This window comes from Lepeophtheirus salmonis, chromosome 2 (assembly GCF_016086655.4).
Source record: "Lepeophtheirus salmonis chromosome 2, UVic_Lsal_1.4, whole genome shotgun sequence".
NCBI lineage: Eukaryota > Metazoa > Arthropoda > Copepoda > Siphonostomatoida > Caligidae > Lepeophtheirus > Lepeophtheirus salmonis.
Genome location: NC_052132.2, coordinates 22239288 through 22263948, shown reverse-complemented (window position 1 = coordinate 22263948; position 24661 = coordinate 22239288). Strand labels below are relative to the sequence as shown.

At 32.2% G+C, this 24661-nt stretch overlaps 1 protein-coding gene and 3 long non-coding RNA genes across 5 annotated transcripts in view; 2 read left to right on the top strand and 2 right to left on the bottom strand.

Annotated features, from left to right (window-relative positions):
- The first annotated feature begins 6451 nt into the window (after nt 1-6451).
- On the top strand, nt 6452-11702 carry LOC121132632 (uncharacterized). The gene is made up of 10 exons (XR_011778985.1): nt 6452-6666; nt 6732-6867; nt 6952-7531; nt 7663-7797; nt 8164-8417; nt 8477-9265; nt 9324-9655; nt 9726-10215; nt 10284-10869; nt 10927-11702. It is a non-coding gene; the product is annotated as an uncharacterized lncRNA (long non-coding RNA).
- Nucleotides 11703-12220: 518 nt separating this feature from the next.
- On the bottom strand, nt 12221-14108 carry LOC139904784 (uncharacterized). Its single transcript, XR_011778986.1, has 2 exons — nt 13379-14108; nt 12221-13307 (listed from the first exon to the last, which is right to left on the bottom strand). It is a non-coding gene; the product is annotated as an uncharacterized lncRNA (long non-coding RNA).
- A 2692-nt stretch (nt 14109-16800) lies between these two features.
- On the bottom strand, nt 16801-20260 carry LOC139904783 (uncharacterized). Of its 2 annotated transcripts, none has more exons than XR_011778984.1 (3): nt 19593-20260; nt 17558-17697; nt 16801-17496 (listed from the first exon to the last, which is right to left on the bottom strand). It is a non-coding gene; the product is annotated as an uncharacterized lncRNA (long non-coding RNA). The 2 variants fall into 2 exon arrangements; XR_011778983.1 differs by lacking the exon at nt 19593-20260 and adding an exon at nt 17751-18176.
- A 1395-nt stretch (nt 20261-21655) lies between these two features.
- Nucleotides 21656-24661, top strand: part of LOC121132634 (uncharacterized) — a 225924-nt gene continuing 222918 nt past the window's right edge. The window contains exon 1 of the mRNA XM_071886701.1: nt 21656-21850. The gene's annotated coding sequence lies outside the window, so the exon portion shown is untranslated. The remainder of the gene's footprint in view (nt 21851-24661) is intronic.

The window sequence follows — 24661 nt, the reverse complement described above, 5'->3', positions numbered from 1 at the left end:
AATTTTTTTTGTCAGTCTTGGTTTTTTATCATGTCCATACATTAAAGAAAGGTTTTGTTAATGTACCTTATGGTTCAAATTAAACCGTTTGGAGGCTATTTTCACAAGTTGAGTATCACCTATGGCCAGCACGCCTTGGGGTACAAATTTGGCTTGAGGCCTGTGAAAATTGGTTGTCCAATTTTTTGCCAATAAGGACAAGGGTTTCTACATGAAGGGCATTATGAAGTTGGATTCTCGTTGGCAACAAGTCATGGAACAGAAGGGGCATACTTAGCTTGAATCGGATGATTGCATCACTTCTAATAAATAATTGAAATAAAACGAAAATACGAAATTACTTATTACCCAACCTATTATGTATGAGTTTTGTTTGAAAAAATATAAGATGTTCTATAATGGATTACTTAAAGTACTCAATTTGTTTGTTGATATTGAACGACCATGCTAGGGTAAAGCTTTTTTTTAATGTTCGTAGTATGAAGTTCTTTAGGTCTCAAAACGTTTTTTTTACTCTATAGATATAATTGGCTTAATTTGAACCATTTTGAAAATATTTATAAGTAGCTTAGCGCCCCTAAAGTTTTGAAATTTTACCATTTAAAAAAAAAAAATTTGTTTTTCTTTTGGTATCATTTGTATAGTACAGTTTTTTGTTAAAAATAATAAATTGAGTATAAAAAAATGTCTATTAATAATGTTTCATAATTTTTTTTGTGAATTCCTTGACTACGTTCCTAAAAAAGCAATAAGTGTAGTCACATGAATTGTAGTTTTTTAGCCTATCACAGCCATCCAGCTCAACTGTTAAATGCCAAAATTTGCATGTACGCATATTGTTTACTCAGAGACACAAAAAAGTGCAAATTTGTTTGACTTTAAGGTGGTATTTTTATGACTTTGAAAATTACTTATATAAGCAAATTTTAAAATATAAGTCCAAAACTTTGTAACATAATCGTTTTATAATCATAAATAATTTGTAAAAGTCATATTTATATACATAAAAATGACCTCCGAAGTCATTTGAGGCCGAGGGTAACGATGAGTTCAACAATAAAAAATGCATCATTTTATAATAAAAATACATTTATTTTGTTTAGTCGGTCTAAAAGACACATTTTGAGACTTTAAGGATCTCATATTCGAACATGTAACAAATTAACTCCATCCTTGTATCCAAATGAAACAACCCGTTACAAGTAAATATACTTAGATTGAGAAAATTGTTGATGTATAAAAGATAAATTATCAAATCCTTTTGCAAGCTTTTAAATTTTTTGAAAAAAAAAATCTCCAAGTGGATTTTTGATTTTTTTTTCAAACATACTGTTGAAAAAAAAAGAATATTGAGTATATAAACACTTTTAAGAGAAATAGTTCTGATGAAGTAAGTTTTTTTTTTCTCTTCAACATCCATCAATGCGTACTTTTTAAAAGTTTGTCATTCTTCCTCTTTGGTGAGTAAACTACTTATTGGATTATATGTTTGAACTTCTACTTTTAAATATATACATAAAGATGGGCAGTTTGGTCAAATAAATTATTGTTTTGAGATTAGAAAACGAAAAGAATTGGTAGCTTTTTCTTTTTTTCTTTACTCCTTTTTCCTTCATTATTTATTAATATACCTTGTGTGCAACATCTCCCTCTAATAAAGAATATAGTTTGCCTTACTAATATTGAATATAATTAATTTTATTAGTCACATGCTTTAAATATGACGTGTTTTTTTTAGAAGTATATAGTCGAGAATTTATTCTGGTATAAAATTTAATATAATTACTGAATATAACCGCCATCAGCTGCTATGACACCCTCCAAGCGCCAGCAGAAGACCTTGCACACATTGATGATATAATGGTCTTCCATAGCTACCCATTGCTCATTGACGCTGGCCTTCAATGAGTCCAAATTCTGGTGGCGGGTAGCACAGGCCTTCTTCTCAATTTGCCACAACACACTGTAGTCAAGGGGCTTCAAATCAGGTGATTGAGGTGGCCAAATGTTTTTGCAAAGGCCTCCTTCACCTCATCCACATTGATTTTCCGTGGTCTGCTGGACCGAACACCCTCCTTCAGATCTTTTCCTTCCTTGACAAGCTTCTGGACCTTGAACACAGTAGTCCTGGATAGTCCAGTGTCCTTGATTATCTCCTTGACAGACCTACCGGCGCGGAGGAGAGTGGTAAACATATGACGTTTGGCCTCGTCATTCATTGTAAACGACTTTGTTTGATGGGAGTAAGAAAAACAAAAACAAAGCCAAAAGATTAACCGAGTTACTTGTGCTGGAATTTTTATTTCCGGTCATGGAACCTCGAGATATAAGCCTTTAAAAATTAGTCCGCGTATTTATGCAACTACCGGTATATATATTCCGCCTACTTTGGTTATAGGTTTCTGGACAGTCTGGTGTGAAACCCTGAGGTTTCTTGTATGGGCCCTCATGGACTTGAAGAGATTTTCCTGGGTTGTTTTTATAAACTCGTCTGGGTACAGTTTGGCCTTTTTGACAGAGCCCTTCTTCCTTTCCAACGTTACGGACTTGCTGACGGCGGTCCAGGAGACGCCCAGCGTCAAGGAATGAGGGAATGGAAATTCGTAGATCACATTCAAGTGTCATTTTCTCCACTTCTACGTAAGCTAAAGAGCTTAGGTTTGATTTGTTTTGTAACTAATTTTTTATGCTTTAATATGTCGGAATATGAATAAGTTTGAGAAGTCCGTGCAAAGTCCGAGAGATGGCACTACTGGCGCGTATCGAGAGAAAGAAATAGACAGAAAATTGGTGTGTTCTTCCAAGAGAGGCTACTAACTAAACATAACCTCGATATACGCGCCAGTAGTGCAATCTCTCGGACTTTGTACGGACTTTTCAAACAACCCTTTTATATACGAGTGTATACTATACTTTTTAATTAAATTTTTCAACGAAAAGCTTTAATATTAAAAGTTGGAGCCCACAACTGTAGTTTTGTTTTGGAGCTTTCTTTCTTTCGTGTTTTCTAAGAGTAAATTTCTTCTTCTAAAAAAGAAATTCATACATATGTGCTATTGTTGTGTGTTGTGGATGAGCACTTTCTCATAATAAGTAACCTTACAAGTCTTTTTTTCCCCACAAAATTCCATTCCCTCCTCTCTTGAAGCTTTTGAAGTCAGAACGTCACAACATGAATGTTCTTTTTATATATCTCTTTTTATTCAGATAAACAGTTGTTTATACACAAAAGATAGAGTTTCATAAAATAGGACTTTACTGCGTGTGATATTTTTTATATTTAGTTAAATGAAAAATATTTTCTAATGCTGGTATCATTTGGCTTTTAAAATATAAGCATTTTCGGTACATAAAAAAAACGAATATTAACATGGTAACCCTGTCATAAAGTCTTATTATATTAGCTGTGAGCATATATGAGATGAAGGAAAATGAAGGAAAATATCACAAGTTTCACTCCATATTTATCAATGAATTAATCTGATATTAGTGGGGGAGGGGGGGGGGGGTATTAATTTAGAAAAATTAGGAAATTCAATTTCCGTCCTAATTTTCTAGTGACTAAATATCCTGGTAGTATTTTGATGAAAGAATCGTATTCATTTGTTAATGGTTACATAACACTACTTTATATTACTTAGCCACTTACAATAAAATTTAGAACTGAGCTCTTATGTTTATTTGATTTGATTTAGAAGAAAGTAGAGTGGTTCTGATCGTTTGAGTATCCGAAGTACTTCGTTGGGCTATTGTTTGTTTTTCTTCAAATAAAAGTAGGGATTATACTTTTATCCATCACTAGAGAAAAGGAATTTTATGAAACTTTTTGAAATTCAACAACATAACTTTAAAATTGAAATGTCTAAATCCATTTACAAATAGAAAATGTCGTTAAAAAAATCATTTTTAAATAATTGAAGAGCTCAAAAAACGCACATAGAAGACTGAAACTTAAAAAACATAATTTTTACATTAAAATACAACAGAAGATTGATTAAAAGGTGACCCTAAAAATTGGACACCCTAGTACACACGCTAAAATAAAAATTAAGACGACCTGTTTCGTGACCTTCAATCTTTATATATGGTCTTAATACTGTTCTTTATAAACTTAGAATGTTATAAAGCTATTGTTTTAACCATAAAAAGGTTTTAATGGTTACGACATTTACGAGTTTCTTCTTGTTACTTTAAAAATAGATTTAAAAAAATACTCATTTATAGTTGAAACATTTTTTTCTGGGTTTGGCTGGAAATTAAAAATTATTTTTTCTAGGGTGCTTAAAATATGATCTGGCATTTGAAAAGTAGGATTGAAATAGAATAGTTATATAATATTTAAAAACGAATAAAATATAGTTTTTAGGTAATATTAACAAGTCAAATTTCACTTAAAGGTCAACTTATTCATGTTTATTTTTGCGTATGTATTAGGGTATCCTATTTTTGTGCTGATCTTTTGTTGTATTTTGATGAAAAAGTTATGTTTCTAAGATTTCATTTTTTTAAAGGAATTTTTTTTACCTCTGTAACTATTCGAAAATGACTTTTTTTTACCAACATTCTATTTGTAAATGGATTCAGCAGTTTCAAATTTAAAGTTGTTTCACTGAATGAGTTCAAATCAGGACTCAAATATTGTTGAACGCTATGTATGCATATATCTTTTATGACCATCTCGAAGTCAAAAAATAATTTATGTATGACTATTAGCTATATTATAGTTATAAGTCATTCATAGCACAGAACATTTCTGTATACCGGGTTGTTAGTCTTAATGATAGTAGATCTATACTTTTAGCTGCTGCTGCAAGGTACGCTACATTTTCTTTAAAAATACCAACCTCTGATGAGGCAACGTGGAATTATGCATCCAATATAATAAAATACTTCCCACAGATTTTCGTACGACATGAAAAGACTCTTCAGTTAATTATTCGTCAATATCGAAAGCACATTAGTGAATGATGTTTTCCTTTAGAGAGTGTTTTATGCTATTCTGTATTATTTATGTTGTATTATTGAAGTTTTGATTGCTTTTGTGTTTATATTTTTCAATGAGAATTTTACTTAATTTTTGTTATGAATAATGAAGTTACATTCAAGAATATTAATTTTAAACTAGAATTTTTTTAATGGTTTTTTTATATGAACGCAAATATTCTTTAAATAAAAAACTCGCTGGTGAGGAAAAAAAAACATCGACAGAATAAAGACTTGATAAATTTGTCAATTCCCCTCATTCTACTCATAGCCCAACAAGGAATTACATTTATAACTCCAAACAAATCTTGGGCATTACTCTCCGTCATGAACTGACACACTCATAATTATAATAATAATTCTTTGAACGTAAGGTCTCCAATAACACAAAAACAAGGAAAAACGAGGGTTAGGATTTACAACTCTAGTTATCATTATTATCTCATTCTTGAAGAGAGAACATAAAAGTGTAAATTTATTAATAAACAAGACCACAGAGATAAAATATATAGAGCAATGATGTGAAAAAGTGGTTAACGCCATCAAAGAAGTAGAAATAGTTGGCAAAAACATTCGAATTGTAATAGTTACATTTGATAAAACATAGAGGGCGCTTCAAAATACCTTTATTTTTTTAAATGTTTATTGTAATAATTTTAATATATTACCCTAATTATATAAATTTAGAGATGTCAATAGGTAAATGAAGTATTTTTGAACTGATTATTTTATGTAGTATATCAATATTTTATTCCAATTTTTATACTTAAATTTAATTTTATAAAGCCTTTCAATATTAATGATGTATTGGGAGATTATTCTGACCATAATTTAATTCAAGAATAAATAATTTCGCACTTTTCTGACTTCTCTCACTTTCACGTTTTCCCAAATGATGTACTTCTATGCCTGCATAACATTTTGAAATAGATATAATTTATGTGAATATATGGTTTGATTCAGGAGATAAATCAAGTATAGGATCATTAATAGATTTAAAGGTCTAATTATTTTACTTACAACCTATGTCATGTTAAATTGGGGGTACAATTATAGGCCTCACAACTCGGCATGTTTAACATGGCATTATAATAGTATTTATACTAGGATGTACCCATGGCCATATCATAGATTTTATTAATGCATACTAAGAGAAACTCGCTAATCCTCTTTATAATTCCTTTGTTTATTCGTATAACTTGCTAATCCGCGTGACATCCATACAACTAAAATATTATATTATAGTAGATATATATATATGTTAAGATTTAAATATCTTTATTTTAACAGGGTAAAAATGATCATTCCTCTATACGAAAATTAAAAGAAAAAAGGATACAAGGTACTATGAGGAATATTTAATATCATCTAAACAAGTCGAACTGCTACACTACTCCCCCTAGACGACAGAGTGAGTAAAGAGATCGTCTAGTTAGTAATACACAATAAAAAGCATAATAAAAACATTAATAAATAAACAAATACATCATTTTCCAGTTGTAGATCTTGTGCATCTTATAGTCTGAGACGCTGGAAGGATACTTGGAACTCCAAATGCAGGTCGATGTCTATCCATCGAGACATTGTCAGTTCTTGATCTAAAGTCCAATTTATAGTAACGATCGTGCCTCTCAATCACCTTAAACGGGCCCAAGAAAGTTGGAAAATGAGACTCTTTTATAGGTTTATTTTTAACAAAAACGAATTCAGTTTTTTTTAATTGTTTGTTAATGGGTCCTTTATTAAAGTGTCTCGGAGGAACGTGTGTTATTTTCTCCATTGTTTTAAAGAAACTTTCGGCGTCGAGGTTGCCAGAAGTATAGGTGGACGCGTTAAAGAAATTAAAGGCCATGGATCCTGAGCGGCCTGTGAGTAATTGAAAAGGTGAATATTTAGAACCCGAGTCTATTGGTACTGAGTTCCTCAATCCCCATAAAACTACAGGTAGTACATTGATTTTTCTTCCAGCATTCGTGTAACTAGCCCGGTCTTAAATGATCTGTGGATCATGAGTTTTATGAGTCCGTTGGACTCTGGATTATACGAGGATGTGTTTTTGCTGGCAATCCCAAGTGTCCTGCAAACACTGATCCACTGCGTTCCTCGGTCAGAAACAATGGTTTCTGGAACTCAAACCTCGAAATCAAACCACTTAAAAAATTATTGGAGGTTATATCTGTGATAGGTATCACTTCTGGCCACCTTGTGAAACGATCCATAATAGTTAGGACATACCAATATCCCTGAATTAGTGGGAATGGACCAATTATGTCTATGTGAATAAAGAAAAGTCTTTCAGATGGAGGACCGAAAGACAACGTTGGTTTCGATTTCCTGAAAAGTTTGGTTTTATGCCACGCTATACACTCTCTAGTAAAGTTTCTGATGTCTGCTCGCAAATTAGGCCAAGCTTAAAAAAATGAAGCCCTCCTTAACGTTTCTTTGAATCCCGGATGATTGCCCTTCTGTACAGAATGCACTATTCTTTGACGCAATTCTGGAGATGACACAGCCACACGGAATGCGTCAGCATTGCCTAAACTGTCAAGTAGGGTTCCTGCAATGTATTTAAAAGAAGTTTTATTTTAAACTTACGTAAACTAGAATCCTGTTTCTTTTGATCCTAAATTATATATTCAATGAAGGTTGGGCATATTGTGATGTTATTTATACTTCTAGAAAGAATGTCTGCAGTATGATTTAATTTTCCCGAAACGTGTTCGATATCACAATTGAATTCTGCTATTAATGCAAAAGTACTGAACTGTCTTGGTGTCCAAGAGGGATTGAGAATGTCAATTGCAGTGACTGAAGGTGACTAAAGGCCCGTGAAAACTTTAAAAACTTGTCCATCCAAAGCCCATAGAAAATGTTTGATGATTTCTTTATCACTTAATAATTCCCTATCAAACGTAGAATATTTCTGTTGTGTCGTTGAAAGGCGTGTTCATGTTCTGTATTCCAATTAAACGTTACCTTCTTCTTTAAGAGGGAATACAAATGAACTGTCCATTGAGACAATCTTTCGATGAACTGAGAGTGCTATGCAGTTCATCTTTTGATTTTGGAGTTGGTACTTTTTGATTGCCTTTACCTTACATTCTAGAGGCCTAAAACCTTTCGATGAAATAGAATGTCTAAGTAAGTCTAACGATTTCATGAAAAATTCACATTTTTCAGGGAGAGGATCATACCAGCTGTTTTAAGTCTGGATAAAACCAAGTTCAACGTTTTCCAATACTCATCCATCGACTCCGAAGCGACAAGGATATCATCAAGGTACACAAACACATTTGGAATTCCTCGTAGAATTGAATCGATGAGTCTCTGAAATGTCTGAGTAGCATTTTTAAGACAAAAAGGTATCCTCAAATATTCATAAAAACCAAATGGCGTAATGATTGCAGTTTTATTTATAGAAGTGCTATTCATAGGTATTTGGTTATACTCTCTGTGTAAATCCATTTTACTAAAAAACAGTCATACTTTTTAGATTAGCCACCAAATCTCTTAGATTTGGTAGGGGATAACGATCAATGTCCGTCATCCTATTTAATTGACAATAGTCACCGCACATTCGCCAGCTTCCTTTGGGCTTTGGAACGAGGTGAATAGCGGAAGAAAAATTAGCAGAAGACGATCGTAGGATTCCTTTCTTCAACAAATTGTTGATTTCGTCTCGTACAAAATTTGACTTCTAACCATCTAACTTGCGCGATTTTGCAAAGCAAGGAGGTCCTCCTTGCTTTGCTTTCGTCTCGATATGGTGTTCAACTCCGTGAGCTGGATGAGTTTCAATGAAACTTTTATTATCAAAGACATCATTATATTTTTAATTTGATTTCTTGAATCTTCGATAGTTCTGAAATGAAGCACGGTTAATCTTGGAATTACTTTTATTGAAAATATTAATTCCAAATCTGAAATTATATAAAAAATCTGCATTCAAAATTGGACAACCACTTTGTACCACAATAAATTTCCATTGGAAATCTCCTACATTTTCTAGATTTAGAGTCAAAGTTGTTGTACCAATAACATCGACAATGGCTCCTTCATATCCAATAATAGGGGAGAGTTTTTCTCAAACAAGACTTTCACATTTTTTTAATGGAATAACAGACACTTGCGCTCCTGTATCTACCAGAAAGTTAATCAAATTTGAATTGTCTTTGATGAAAAATAAGTTTGATGATTTATTTACAACCTCGGTCCCGTGCAACCGAGGGCAATTTAGTTTTTTGAAACAAGTACAAAAAAATGGCAACTAGCTCCTGAACAGGTAGTTGTGTTCATTCCAAATTTAGAATGATAATAGCAGATATCTTTTTTCTCCTTAGATTTAGTAAACTTGGACTTGCTATGAAGAGGTTTTTTTAGAACATGATTGATAGGAGGCGAAGCGGACGAGTCTTCAACAGTGGAAATATGTGAATTGCTAAGTTATTTTTCCCGCACCACACATTTGCTTCAACTGAATGGGACTGTACTCTCAAGTACCCTTGCTGGTCTTTAGGCACATTTCTGATGAGGGCCTCCCGTAGTAAATGATGACGCAAACCATGGATGTATTCCTCATCAATGAGACACTCAACTTCATCTATAACTTCCCCCAGGCGAAAATCCCGATGAATCGTACGGCATATCAAAAAATTTTAAATTCTATCTGAAGGTGAGAGACCATATTTCTGTAAAATTGCCTTTTTTGCACAATCATACATGAGTCCTTCTTTTTTTAATAGGAATAAACCTAAAAACTTCACCAGGTAATGCTGAAGCCATTAAACAATATTTGGTCTGATCTTCATTGATCTTCCTCATCAAAAAATCCAGCTCAATTCTTGGAAACCAATTTTCCGGATCCATCGCCGATAATTTTGGAAGACGTAGTTCTGCTGCGGCAAGAGTTAAGTTGCTGACCTCTTCTGCTACGTACTTTTTTTCGATCTGAGTGACATTGTACGCATGGTCTTGACCATCAAAATGAGATTTTTTAGGAGGCAGGATATCACCTCGGGGTTACCAACGTTAAGATTTAAATATCTTTATTTTAACGGAGTAAAAATGATCATTCCTTTATACGAAAATAAAAAGGATACAAGGTGCTACGATGAATATTTAATATCATCTAAACAAGTCGGACTTCTACATATATACCCTAGGACTTCATGAATAAAAGGACTAAGCAATTTTCTTTTCTCTCGCGTGAGGCGTACATGAGCTGGCATACATGTACGTAACCATAGAAATTTATTTTCCCTCATTTTATCTTTTTTTTCTCCTCTTATTGTTTACTGCAGCTTTAAGAGTTATATTTGTGAATCGGCTTCCTCCCTGTGATCCTTAAACAATGCCTGCTCGCTGTATTGTCCCTTCTTGCACTTCAGGCAACCCCAAATATGAAAAACCAGAAGGTCTAAATTTTCACAGGGAACAAACTACTGAAAATTATCATTTATTTTAAGTATCAACGCCTTCATTACAGATTTCCTCATGATCCCAATGTGAGAAAAAATTGGATTAAAGCAATCGATAAAGTGAGAAAAAATTAGAAATATCCATCTAATTTAAAAAAGTAGCCGTCAATTTGCTCACTTCAATTCCATTCAAATTGTTTCATCACCGAGAGTTGCGATTCGTTGACTCGGAGGAAGAAGAAAAGGGAGTCTCAAGTATTTCAACGGCGGAGATTGAAAAAAGAGTCAATTCCTAATGTATTACAAAATGCACCTTTCTACCTCAACTAACCTCTTCCTGCAACTCGAGGAATAAATAGTCTATCTCAAAATAGGAATGAAACTCTTCAACTCATGCATGAGCTTCAGGGGGAGAGTTATTTTGATGATGCCAAATGTGACTCCCTTTTTGACCTTAAAAAGAAATTAGGTGAGATCCATTTTAATGAAAAAAGTGTTTAGTATGCTATTTTTATGTTAATTATAGATGAGACAGAACTTGTCGATGGATTTAACGTTCTGATGAGAAAATGCTCAGAAAAAATCATCATATTCAAGATCTCCAACAATAATGATAAAGGGCCACAAGTCTTGAGTTGCTTACTTATTAAGAAAGACTTGCAATATGGAGCTTTTTATAATGGTGTAAAGATCTCTTACTCTCTCTCTTGAAGTGTTACATCACCAGCCCTAATTTTACAAAAGTAAATTCCATTAATGATGTCAGGGACTTAATTATTTTCCTCAAAAGAAAAAAGAAAAATATATATATATCTCAACCAAAATGATTTGATGACATCTGCTCAAATTTTGCTGGAGAAGGCTGATATTTGCAGCATGGTAATTATTGAGAAGAAAAAAGTAAACTTCGCATGTGAACAAATCCTTTACGCTTTATCTAAAAAAACAGTACACATCAAGGACATGATCTATTGTAACTTCCTTTAAAACTACAAGTTCTGCTGCGTATAGATTTCTTCAAAAGGAAAATTTGTTCACGTTACCACGTCCTAATCACATCAGTAAAACGACAAAACAATAGATGTTTCTACAGGTTTCACGGAAGTTACAAGAGCTTACCTATCCAAAAGAATTGACTCTATCTAGTAGAGAAAAAATGTGTATGCTCATAACGGATGAAGTTTATACTGCAATACTGCAAAGCAAGTACAATTTCACAAAATGACAAAGTGACAATACCTGTAGTGTGTTCATGCTTTTTTTAGTGTTAGTTGATCATATGAGGATACAATTCAAATAAAACTATCTCATGCAGAGTCATTCTGATATTACCAAAGATTTGAACTTTTTAACTAAAGAAGTCGCCAAATTGGGATATGAAGAGATCGGTTGTGGAGCAGACAATCACGCTTCGAATAGACGGGCTATTAAGCAAGACTTGTGCCAAGGAGAGTTCTAACAGTCCATTTCAAATCCAGTTGATCCAGAAAACCCATTTTCCCCTATGTTTGATGGATCTCATATTTATTAATGTATAAGAAACAATTGGAAAAAGAAACAATTTTTGAATGTCCAGATTTCGATGGTGAACAAATCGGTTCTCCCAATTGGATTCATATTTTGGAACTGTATCGGATCAATTCTCTAAATAATCCGAGGATGGCACATCGTTTGAATGAAAAAGCCCTCAATTCAACATTAAATGAAAAAACAAATGCGAAACTTTGTGACATCATATTTCATGACAGTACAATAAGTGGCATGCAGTATTATTATGAAAAATGCCATCATGAATTTAAATCTACTCTTAATTTCTTAAAAATCATAAGTAAGTGGTGGAATATTATAAATGTTAGGAGCTCCAGATCTGGAAAACGCCACAAAGACTGGACTCGAGAGGCTTTCACATCAACAGACTGTGAACAGCTCAAATTTCTCAGAAAATTTGTATAATGGATTCAATTCTGGTTTGGGGAGTCCAAGAAAAAAAAAATTAAAAATATCTTCGACTAAATGAACATTTGAGGCAATCTATCAAACTTCCTCATCTTTGGATGCTGCTGATTTCTACTTACTAGAGAAAAAGGGGCTTGAATTTGTTTTGTCTGGAAATTCCTGAGTGATTGAATTGAGAAGAGATTTGACCAATATAGAAGCATGAGTGGCTGCAATTACTATATTACAATCCGACAGTTACTTCAATCAGAAAAGGCAATCAGACTTAGGGCCATTGTGAAGTACACTTCGTTGTTGATTCGAGACCTTAAACAAACATTGGAAGAGGCAATAAAGATAGATGAGTCAAAATGTATGGAAGATATTGCTGTTTTTCTTGATATTTGGATGACGTGGTACAATCGAAGACGAATCTGAAAAATATATTTTATTCTTTATTGCCGGATTCATTTGTTATTCGCTTTCTAATACAATTAACTGTGAGGACTGCAAAAAATTTACTATCTTGTCAAGCCAAAGAATCAGATTTGTTCGATTTTGTTGATAAAAATTCTCAGTCGGAATATTTGAATATTTACAATCGAGGTGGACTGAAATCTCCTTCACATTCTTTATATCTAATTGTAATATTTATTAATAATTTTTATCATACTGTTATGAGCCACCAAATCCTTTACAATATCTTAATCAATTCTGAGAATCCACAATCTTTGTTTGCATCTGCAGTAGCGGTGCAGATGGAAAATGAAGAAATCACTGATGCAATTATACTACAAGAATGTAATTTTGGTCATAATGTCTTCAAGGAAAAAGCTACTGTCATCTCAGCAAAAATGTTCAATATTTTCGTGCGTAATTTTGTTCAAACAAAAAATGACCAAATTAGACTTGAAAAAAAGAGAACGGTGAAAGATAATTCATCTTTAAATAATCAGCGAAAAATAGCCAAACCTATCGAAAAAAACTAATAAGATTTGAATCATCTTGAATAAATCGGCAGAAACAGCGAAAAATAGCCAAACCTATCGAAAAAAACTAATAAGATTTGAATCATCTTGAATAAATCAGCAGAAAATTCAAGAATGACTGTCAAATAGGGTCTGCTTTAATAAATTCGTTATATATTTTTAATTTTATATTTATTTATAAAAATTTGATGATAGAAAAATAACCATTTGACTTCATTTCAGACCATTAAATGATAGAAAAAAATGCCTTAGGTGTTACGGATGCTTCTTTTGTATGTGAGATTTCAACTTAGGGGGCCAGTCAAAAATCTAGGGTGGCAAATTAAAAGAATATAGTTTATTATACCATTTTGAATTTAAAAAAATAATTATTTCCTTCTTTTTATATATAAATTTTCATTTGGCCAAAAAGTAACCCCACTGCCTTTGTCGTCTTATGTACCCTACTATATCTGTGTATTTATTATGAATAATTATGTATATTCTCTTTTACTTATTTAGGTACGTTTCTTTTTGTTAGGACGGCGCGTAGTCCTTTTAATAATGTATATACCATTTATCTTATTTAAATATTATATATGCGTGTAGTAATGATGTGATGTAATGACCAATGAGATGCAATTTATGCCTTTATTTTGAATAAAAATGTTAGACCTCATATTGGGAAATACTATATTTTTCAATTGTTTTGGTCAACTAAAATTTTCTCTAGAATGCTGTCGCAACGTCAAAATTTTTTCCTTGCTATTGCTTAGAAAATAAAGTGTAATAATTAAAAAATAAATGGAGTTATTTGTGTCTTTCACAATTATATCCGCACGGCGTTCGTAATTGTGGATATCTCAAGGATTTTGTATTTTTTCTTATAAAATCTCAATCAGGTGTGAACATTTTCATGAAAAAAGATCTCAGACTAACTAAAATGTCGAAGTCTAAACTTGTTCCGGATTATAAATCCCCCATCCAGTAGAATGAATGACCACACTTTTTTATAATTGTACTCTCTTGGGGAAGTACAAGATGTCTATGTATAGTATGGATTATTGTACATAATACAGGGTCGTGCTCTACAATGAGAACAAACTTTGAAGTCAACCAGATCCTGAACAAATGAATTGTGACGATTTTTTGGTTCTTTTTAATAGCATAAAGGGTAATAGCGTAATAATCGGATTTCCATGTGTCGCAATTCTTCCACAATGTAACTATTTTATTTCATAAAGAAAAATCTTACATCAATGCTTCTATTTTTTAGCATTAGTACATCCTAATCTCCTGTATGATGAGGAAAAAATCTTATGTCTTGGACTCATATGGAATCTGGATGATATCAAAGTTTGTTCCAATTGTAGTGCACGACCCTAAATATGAAACAACTTGAACTCAACCGAGCTCCAACATAGGTGGTTTGTCCAAATACGAACTTGACTTGACGTAGAATACACAAATTTAAAATCAATTCCATCACAAATCAGATGTACATGAAATAAATACTTGAAACAGACATCTAATTTTGGTATTTTATGCAAGAAGATTGACGAAATATGTCATAATTTTTAGTACTAACCGTAAGAAGCTAAATGATATCTTGGTCTCTTATAAATATCCTATATAAGTTCCCACTTATTAATTTTAGGAGGTTTACATATATGGTAGAACATCAAAAGAGAGAACATGTTTGTTTTGTAATCAATCAATGATGACATTCCAATATTTTGTTCGAGTGTACTAATATAAACAAGTAATAAAGATTTTTATTTCAAGTTTAAAATTGTGTCTTGAGCTTAAAGATTTTTCATATTTTTATAAATGTCCAAATCAAGAGGAAATCAATTACATTCCTTTTAATGTACAATTTCTGATATTTAAATTTCGATGCACAAGAACACCGTTAACTAAGGGTTTTACGGTAATATTGAAAAATATTACATTTACATTTTTTTTCGATATTGGAGTTTAAAATATATGCAGACAAAGAACAACCTCTGAAACATCAAAACGAAATCTCATGTTACTCCACGGCATCTCACCATCCTTTTCAACTAAAGAAGTAACAAGAAACTTCACGTTGACATGTTCCGACATCAAATTGAATTTTATTCTTTAGTACCCATTTGGCTTATTTTTGAAGATGTACACTTGACCAGTTCAAATTTTAACTTTTTTTTTTCAAACCTTTTGATATTTCACCTTTTCCCGTTTTCCAAGGTCCATAAAAACTAAATTTACTAGTCATTTGGATTTTGTACCGTAACTATGCCTGCTGCAAGTGCCTTGAAAATAATATTGTTTGTGGCTCTAAAAAAAGGCAAAAAAACAAACAAAACCGTGATTGGTTCTATTCTTTTGAGTATAGCTTTGCAATGGCTTGTCGTTTAGCATTCATATAGATATCAAATCAAAGCCAATAAACTGTGCTTCAATTTGTATAAATATATTATTAACCCTTTATTTTTGCCCATAGGTAAATTTTACACCAGATATTAAAAAATGCTTGTTTTTTATATTTTTTCCCCTCTCTCTTTAGGTATTCTCTGATTAAAATATTATTATAATTTTCTTATATATATTCTCTGTAAAATTGATTGAAGACAAACCTGGACAAAAAGTTTTCTACTTTGCTTGTAGACATCATATATCTGAGGCAAGAGTCAGGGTACGGACAATACAATTTTTGGTAAATTAAAAGAATTTTTTCTCTATGGAGCCCAAATCTTTTTCAACATTGCCTAAAATTCTCTGATTGTGTTAGCCAATCAAATGAAAGACCAGAGTAAAAATTAGCCAATCAGGTGATGGGGCAATCACTCACCATTGCCTTTAAGAACTCAACCTCTACCTTAAAGGCCCCACGAAAAACGATACACGCAATAGGGATGAGTCCATTCGGCAATATGGCATAGATCTACCTTTCCTGTTTCTCCAACAAAAATCTACCTAATATTTTGCTATAAGCAACATATTATTTTAAAGATTACTCTCACCTGCATTTTGACAATATTTCCATACTTATAATTATCTTGCTTGTTATCAATACATTATTTTTTTAAATATACGCTTTCCGGGATTTCGGCATATTTTCACACACCTTGTATTACCTTATTTATTCTTCATTATTTTTCCTATCTGAAATAGTAAATCAAAAATTACCTATAGACAATAAGTTACTCATAACTAAAGTTGATAATATTGTAGAGAAAAACGCGTGCAAGGAGAAGGGGGAAAAAATACATATGGTATCATTGTTTAAAATACTGATGTGATTATCATCTGCCTGCTTTATTATGATTTTGAGTGTATAACGAAAGTATTTATTAGCAAAATGTTTAATGAAGATATACTACGTATAGTTGACTTAGACGTTTTTATCTGTGACAGTAGATTTTATAACATCACATTCCATGAAATTGTAATTCATTATGAACCTTATTCTCAGAATAATAGCTAATGAAGCGACAAAGTAGAGTATTTCGAAATATATTTGAAGTTCCAGGTTTAAAAAAGAAGGCTTTAATTAAATATAATCTACATAATAAAAAATATACCATCATACATTCATGTTAAATATACAAAATTAAACAATTGGAATCATATAACTAATAACAATAAATTATAAATACAGAATATTAAAATTATAGATTGATCCAAATAATATTTTCTTGTTCTGACACCGGAATCCAGTTAAATATGTCATAACTTTAGGTTGCAAAACACAAGCGAGACGTGGAGTTTAAGCAAAAAGATAATCACCCCTCTTCATCATGGGGAAGTTGCTATATACAATTGTGCACAGGATAGTTATATCTCTACCGATGAGATCTAACTAATTATTAATAATAAAGTAAATGTCAAAATTATAAAATTAGACAATAAATATACTAATAAAAAAATGTTATAAATAAATTCATCGTAAAGATTTAGAGCAAAAGCTAATTATGTAGTAATGTCCGGCGATATTACTCCCTATTAAGAGCATCAAAAAGATTTCCCTCCGTTATTTAGGTATGCTTATATAACAACATACTATTATCATGATGGATATACACAATTGTTAATTATAATGCAACACCCAATGTAACTACCCTCGTTGTTGTGACCATTTAAACAGTTGTTTTTGCCTTTTATGAGTTTTCTGAACACCATTTCTTGGAGCCCATCAACCATAGCTAAGCCTTTAGTGATAAAAAGTAATATTTATTGACTATGTAATATTGGAAAACCTAATTATCATACCCAAGTCTTAAAGCGAAGTAAGTAGTCTCAGACAAACTAGTTGCAAACCATCCAAAGCTACTACCCCCGTTGTTGTGACCATTTAAGCAGTTGTTTTTGCCCTTTACTGAGTTGTGTATCATAATTCTTGATATGTTTAGCTAAAATAGAATCATATTTTATGGTTAGATTTAAAAAAAAATTGAATACTTACTGTGAGATAGTACAAAATTCAGAGTTCCATTTCGATATTCGTAAATACTTTTTACTGATAACTTGATCATCATTTGGTGTGGATGACTCAAAACATTTTTATATGTATTTCTATATATGACATCAGTACCAACATCCTCCATTAATTTAATGATGGTTCCTTGGGAAGGGATATGTTTACCCTTGTATTTTCCATAAATTTTTTGAACGTAGATGATTAGCAATGGATAAGGTTATATTACATGCAATAAGCATCGTTGTGAGATCAAAGTTAAAGTCTGACTTGATGTATTTATCGTCAAATTGATTTTATAGATGAATATCCATACTCTTGTTATGAGATGAGGATAATGAGACAGGGGACTAAAGGCACATTTATATCGACAAATCCGACAAACCATCTGTTTCTCATCCGGTAAGTATTTTCCAAATTCCTGGGCCTCCATTAACTATAGTTGATAATATTGTAGAGAAAAACGCGTGCGAGGAGACAGGGGGAGAAAGACACATGGTATCATTGTTTAAAATACTGATGTGATTATCACTGATAATCACATCAGTATTTATCAGTTGCCTGCTTTATTATGATTTTTGAGGGTGTAACGAAAGTATTTATTAGCAAAATGTTTAATAAAGATATACTACGTATAATTGACTTAGACGATTTTTATCCGTTACAGTAGATTTGGAAACGTCACACTCCATGAAATAGTAATTTATTGTGAACCATATTCTCAGAAAAATAACTAATAAAACGACAAAATAAGAGTATTTCGAAATATATTTGAAGTTCCAAATTTAAAATAGAAGGCTTAAATTAAATATAATCTACATACTAAAAAATAAACCATCATACATTTAAGTTAAATATACAAAATTAAACAATTAGAATCATATAACTAATAATAACAATAAATTATAAATACAGAATATTGAAATAATAGATTGATCCAAATAATATCTTCTTGTTCTAACATCGGAATTCAGTTCAATATGTCATAACTTGAGGTTGCAAAATACAAGCCAGACGTGGAGTTTAATCAAAAAGATCATCACCTCTTTTCCTTATGTGCAAGTTGCATATACAATTGTACACAGGATATATATATTTCTACCGATGAGATTTTAATAATTATTAATAATAAAGTAAATGTCAAAATCATAAAATAATGTTAGATTTAAATCAATATCTTCTTCCAATCTTAGTAAGAACAGCTTTTAGAATCCCACTTTCATTTATTTCATATTTATCTAAAAAAAGAAAAGTTAATCCATGCAGTCAAATTTAACTGATAAGACAATTCAGGCAACCATTCTTGACTTATTGTAGTTTTCTAACATGACATCGTAAAGATTTAGAGCAAAAGCTAATTATGTAGTAATGTCCGGCGATATTACTCCTTATTAAGAGCATCAAAAAAGATTTTTTTCTCCGCTATTTATGCTTATATAACAACATATATACACAATTGGTAATTATAATGCTACAACCAATGCAACTACCCCCGTTGTTGTGACCATTTAAGCAGTTGTTTTTGCCTTTTATGAGTTTTCTGAACACCATGAAGCCTATCAACCATAGCTAAGCCTTAAGTGATAAAAAAGTAATATTTATTGACTATGTAATATTGGAAAACTTAATGATCATACCCAAGTCTTTAAGTAAAGAAACTAGTCTCAGACAAACTAGTTGCGAACCATCCAAAGCTACTACCCCCGTTGTTGTGACCATTTAAGCAGTTGTTTTTACTATTTAATGAGTTGTGTATCATTATTCTTGATATGTTTAGCTAAAATAGAATCATATTTTAGGGTTAGATTTAAAAAAAGATTTAATACTTACTGTTAGATAGTACAAAATTCAGAGTTTCATTTCGAAATTAGTAAATATTTTATACTTTTTACTGATAACTTGATCGTCATTTGGTGTGGACGACTCAAAACATTTTTATATGTATTTCTATAAATGACATCAGTACCAACATCCTCCATTAATTTAATGATGGCTCCTCGGGAAGGGATAGGTTTACTCGTGTATTTCTCCATAAATTTTTTGAACATAGATGATTAGCAATTGATAAGGTTATATTACATGCAATAAGCATCTTTGTGAGATCAGAGTTAAAGTCTGACTTGATGTATTCATCATTAACTTGATTTTTTAGATGAATATCCATTCTCTTGATATGAGATGAGAATAATGAGTGGCGTGTAATTCTAGATAGGAGACCAAAGGCACATTTATTTCGACAAATCCGACAAACCATCTGTTTCTCATCTGGTAAGTAATTCCCAAATTCCTGGGCCTCCATTTTCAGAAATCCAGACAGAAGGCGACGTTATTTTAGGCATTTTATTCAGTTCTCTATCGACTATCACCATCTAATATTATATTAATATTGAATAATAAAGGCGGGAATGATGACGTTCTTGATTGATAGAAGAAGATGTATATTATTTAATCAATGATGCCATAAGTATTTCTTCTCTTCTGCTCGCACGCTTTTCTATTCTTACTGGTTCTAAGAAGGGTAGTTAAGTAGCAATATCGATTTAATTTTTCTAAACAAGAAATTTCTCAAGGATTAGTACTGTTTTTTTTTTAAATAATCCGAGATAATTATAAATCTTGAATAAAAGGAAACAAATAATAAAAATATATATTGTTGAACATTGGAATTTTTATTTAATACGATATGGATTATTTCCCCAATAAAAATGAAAAAAAAAGATATATTGCAACCCGGCCAAATACACTTTTGTAAATGAAATCTTAACTATTTACATGTCAAAAAACTCATTCGACATAAAAAACAATTGAAAACCCAAGGTAAAATTCAATTCAAATTAAATGGTGGTTCTTAATATATAGAATTTTTTTCTCAGGATAAGATGGTTACACATAACATATAAGCTCACATTTGAAATAAACATACAATTTTGCAAAAAATAAACCAATTTAAATGTGAATTCCCAATTTTTTTCTTCCTCAATAGTTGTCTCAAAGCCATAAAAGGGGGATAAAATAGTAAAAAAATCAAATCAAAAACTCTTTAAAACCAGATTTAATACGAAAAACTTATTAGATATTCGTAATTAGTAGAGTTTTAAAAAATATGCCCTGTGTTTAGGTAAAAATAACATAAAATGGCATGGTAGCTCTGACTAATTTGAATAATATTTGGGAGAAGTGGAGCTTAAGTGTCATTAACAGAAGCCATGAGAGCAAGAAAACAAACACAACTCTCACTCCGTATGTACCAAGGAGTTATGGGTTGGCATTACTCCAATGTCAGTCTTCAACTCTATTGTTTGAGTATGAGCAGGATCCGAGATAAGTATTCTCAGTACCGCCATTTAGGACTAAGTTGGGTCCTATGCCAAGGGGTTAAACTTTAGTAATTGAAAAGTGACTTATTTTAATGCTGAAACTTTAGAGAATACTCGTCTCGAAATTCCTACCCCCCCACAATTATTTATTCATAAAATATTATACCTCATACAATAATAAATACAAATTAATATTTCGTAATTATGAAGAAGCCCAGAAAAATAAAATCAACATAGTATTTGTATAATCTTTGGGTGGGGCATTCAACAGTATTTAATTATTAGCACCAATTTTTGTAACTTTAAATCTTATTATAGGGTTTATAAGTGTTTTATTTAATTAAGCCAATTCCAACACAAACCCTTCTCTCTTGCTCCCCCCCCCCTCGCTCCGAACTATTGTGGGCGAGAAGAAGAAAGAACAATGTTCAGCCATATTAGAGGATATTATATGGCCTATGGGTGACCAGCTAGAAGACGAGATGTGCAACTGCCTCCTTTTTTCTTTCACTACCCCCTTCTTAAGTCCACATTAGGAACGATCACCGCCATTTTGACTGGCAAGAATATTTATTACTTTAACGACCGCTGTACTACGATATCCTATCCTCCTTTTCTCTTCTTCAATATCCTCACGTCACACAACAAATTGCACTACATAGTAGCTTGATAGCTAATATGACGAGGATGCATCAGTAGTAATGTTTATAACGTGCGTAATAGTTCTGTGTTCAGGTGCTTTGTTATAACTAGCGTCCATGGATTCGGAAGGTAGGGCTTTGATTTTAATATCGTTTACTTATTTTCAAGGATGAACAATCACTAAGTTTTATACTTCTATAATCTCTCTATAAGACGGGATCCCTCCCATCTGTGTTTATACTAAACAACATATCAATCGAATAGTGAGTTTACAATAAGATAATACTATTTATTTATAGACTGTACCTAAACTACAAGATCTGGTCTTGATCTTTCCCCTGCCCATATCTTATATGAATCATTGAGCACTTTAAGCTCAATGTAAGCCCATTCCCTTTTGTCCATACCTAGCTCCTTAGCACTGAGAATGATTTTTCAAATAGTGCACTTGACTAATTATAGACAATTCCATGGTTTAGAATTTTGGAATCAGTACTAGCTTCATATTCATCCGTAATTAGTTTGCTGAGCTTTTCATTTCTACATTTTTGCATTATATGCGTCTAGCATATCAGTACTTTCTCCTGGTATGGTTGGGTCAAGGACCAAGGAGGTCTGCCCTCCTTTAGTTACTATCATGTCTGGCTTCATTAGTACTCCATCGACCTCAAAAATAGGCTCAGAAATTACCCTGGCCCCATGTTTGGTAAGGTAATACTTTATATAACCAACTAATTTATCGTGTCTTAATATCTGGAAGCCATGCGTCCTGACACAAGACTGTTGAATATGGTCAAAATTTTTAACCCTATCACTGTACGATTCACACTTGTTACCCGCCACGTCATCTCTGAACCTACCAACTTTAGACTCGGTTAGAAGGTTGCCAGCCATTACTTTACAAGTGCGTCGAAATTCATAATTCGACACAGGAATGGTTCTATCCGTGAACCATTTCCTAAGGCCCATTGCTTGTGGAGAGTATTTATGAATTTTGGTGTCGACCGATCCAATAAGATTTTTAGGTTCCTTCTTCTCTTAATAATCTTTATTTAAAACATTTTTTATCAAAATATTTGACTCTAAGTTTATTAAATAGTCCTGGATTTCCATTATATATTTATTATCCAAACTACTTAAATTATCAATTCTTGCATTGAACGAAAAGCAATATACTTTCAATAAATTCATTAGGCCTGGTCTACCCCTCTTACTCTACTTTCAAGGAAACTATTTGTGACATCGTGGAAGAGGCCTGTTATCTTCCTTACAAAATGTCTCTGTATGACTTGAGACTTGTTTAGGTATGCATTTATTACATTCCCCTTCGTCTGAGCATACAGGTACCGTAGTAGTAATATTTCATTAAGAATTAAAAATTTATGCTTGACTTAGCCTTTTTAGTTTTAGTTTAACGTTTTCTGCTACTGATGGTGTTTGAATTCTAAAGGCTGAGTGTCGGATGCCTGGATATTTATATGCCTTATTAGGTTGTTTGTTTATTATTAATCTGTCATGACCCCTTAAGCTAACCTTTTTGTCCTCTAAAAATACCTTCTTTGTCTTATTAATGTTGAGCGAGAGCAGGCCCGATTTGTTGGATAATCCAACCAGGGCTGCACTCTATTCAAAGCTTGCCAGATTTCGTTGCAAACTGTGAATATGGTTACTACAAAGTGTAGTGTCATCTGCTTATTGCATTTTTCCTATAGTAACTGACTGAAAAATTTAAGGGGTCAACTATTGTAGTATCTGCAAAGACCATGTCCATCACAAAATTGAATAGTGTGCCAGACATTGGGTCACTGTGTAGGATTTCCCTCCTAAATTTGGCCTCATACATCCCTTGTATGTTAGTTGAAGCTATACTACATACATTATTGATATAAGTAATCAGGTGGCTAGGAAGTGATCGACTCAGTCTCGATGAGTTTAACAAATACTCCTCAAAAAATTATCAGTGTTAAGCCGGGTTAATACATCTATCATGGGTGTACACTAGGATGAGGCAGTGGTCTCTGTAATTAAAAATCCTTTTCCGAATCAAGAGATCCTAATTTTGGTACTGCAGCTAGGTAATTAGAATATAAGTACAAAATTTTACCGAATTTGGGTTAAAGTTTACCTCTTGCGCAATTGCAATTTCTAAACACTTATGAAGCAAAACTTTTTGCGTGCGATACTTGTATTAGAAAATAAAATGTTGCTATGAACAAAAAAATACTATTGTGTTTTGTAATTTTTTTTTCTAACTCTAATTTCCTTGATTGTAGATTGCAATAAGAGATCGTTCCTGCACCGCTTATTTAATAAAATATACATTATTAAACTTCAGTACAGAAAATTAAAGGAAAACTTGTCTTCTTTTTTTTCTTAATAATTATCCTTTTAATATAATATAAATATATAATGTAAATGTTGTATTCATATTCTAACATGCACAGAAAATAAACACATTTTGAGTGTTGCAGTCCCCCCCCTTGGATGGACCTTTCCATAGTACTACAATAACGTCAGTTGAACACATATACGGACACAGTTACTAGTGCATACGTCAAATTTTTGGTAACGGTGTCTTGGTGGTTTAATTCTCCACTTCCTTCAGCAGCACCTTTGAATCCTCTCCTTCTAGTCTGCATCAAGTTACAAGAAGATCGATAAAACTGGTGGATATGCAGCAATCCAGGCATTTTTTTCACATTTGCAGTACCTAACTGAAAAACTCGTACTATTATCATTATTTTGTAATTAAGTTGGAAACGACATCAAAACAAAGATGGTATAACAATTACTGACTTTAGAACATAGTCCCTGCTGCAAGAGGCATGGCTCTCACTATGAAACACCGACGTTCTCACAGATTCCAAAATATACTTTAGATGACCTAAATTTATCACGGTTTTTTATCAAATATTCTTGGTCATTATTTTGACGTCATGA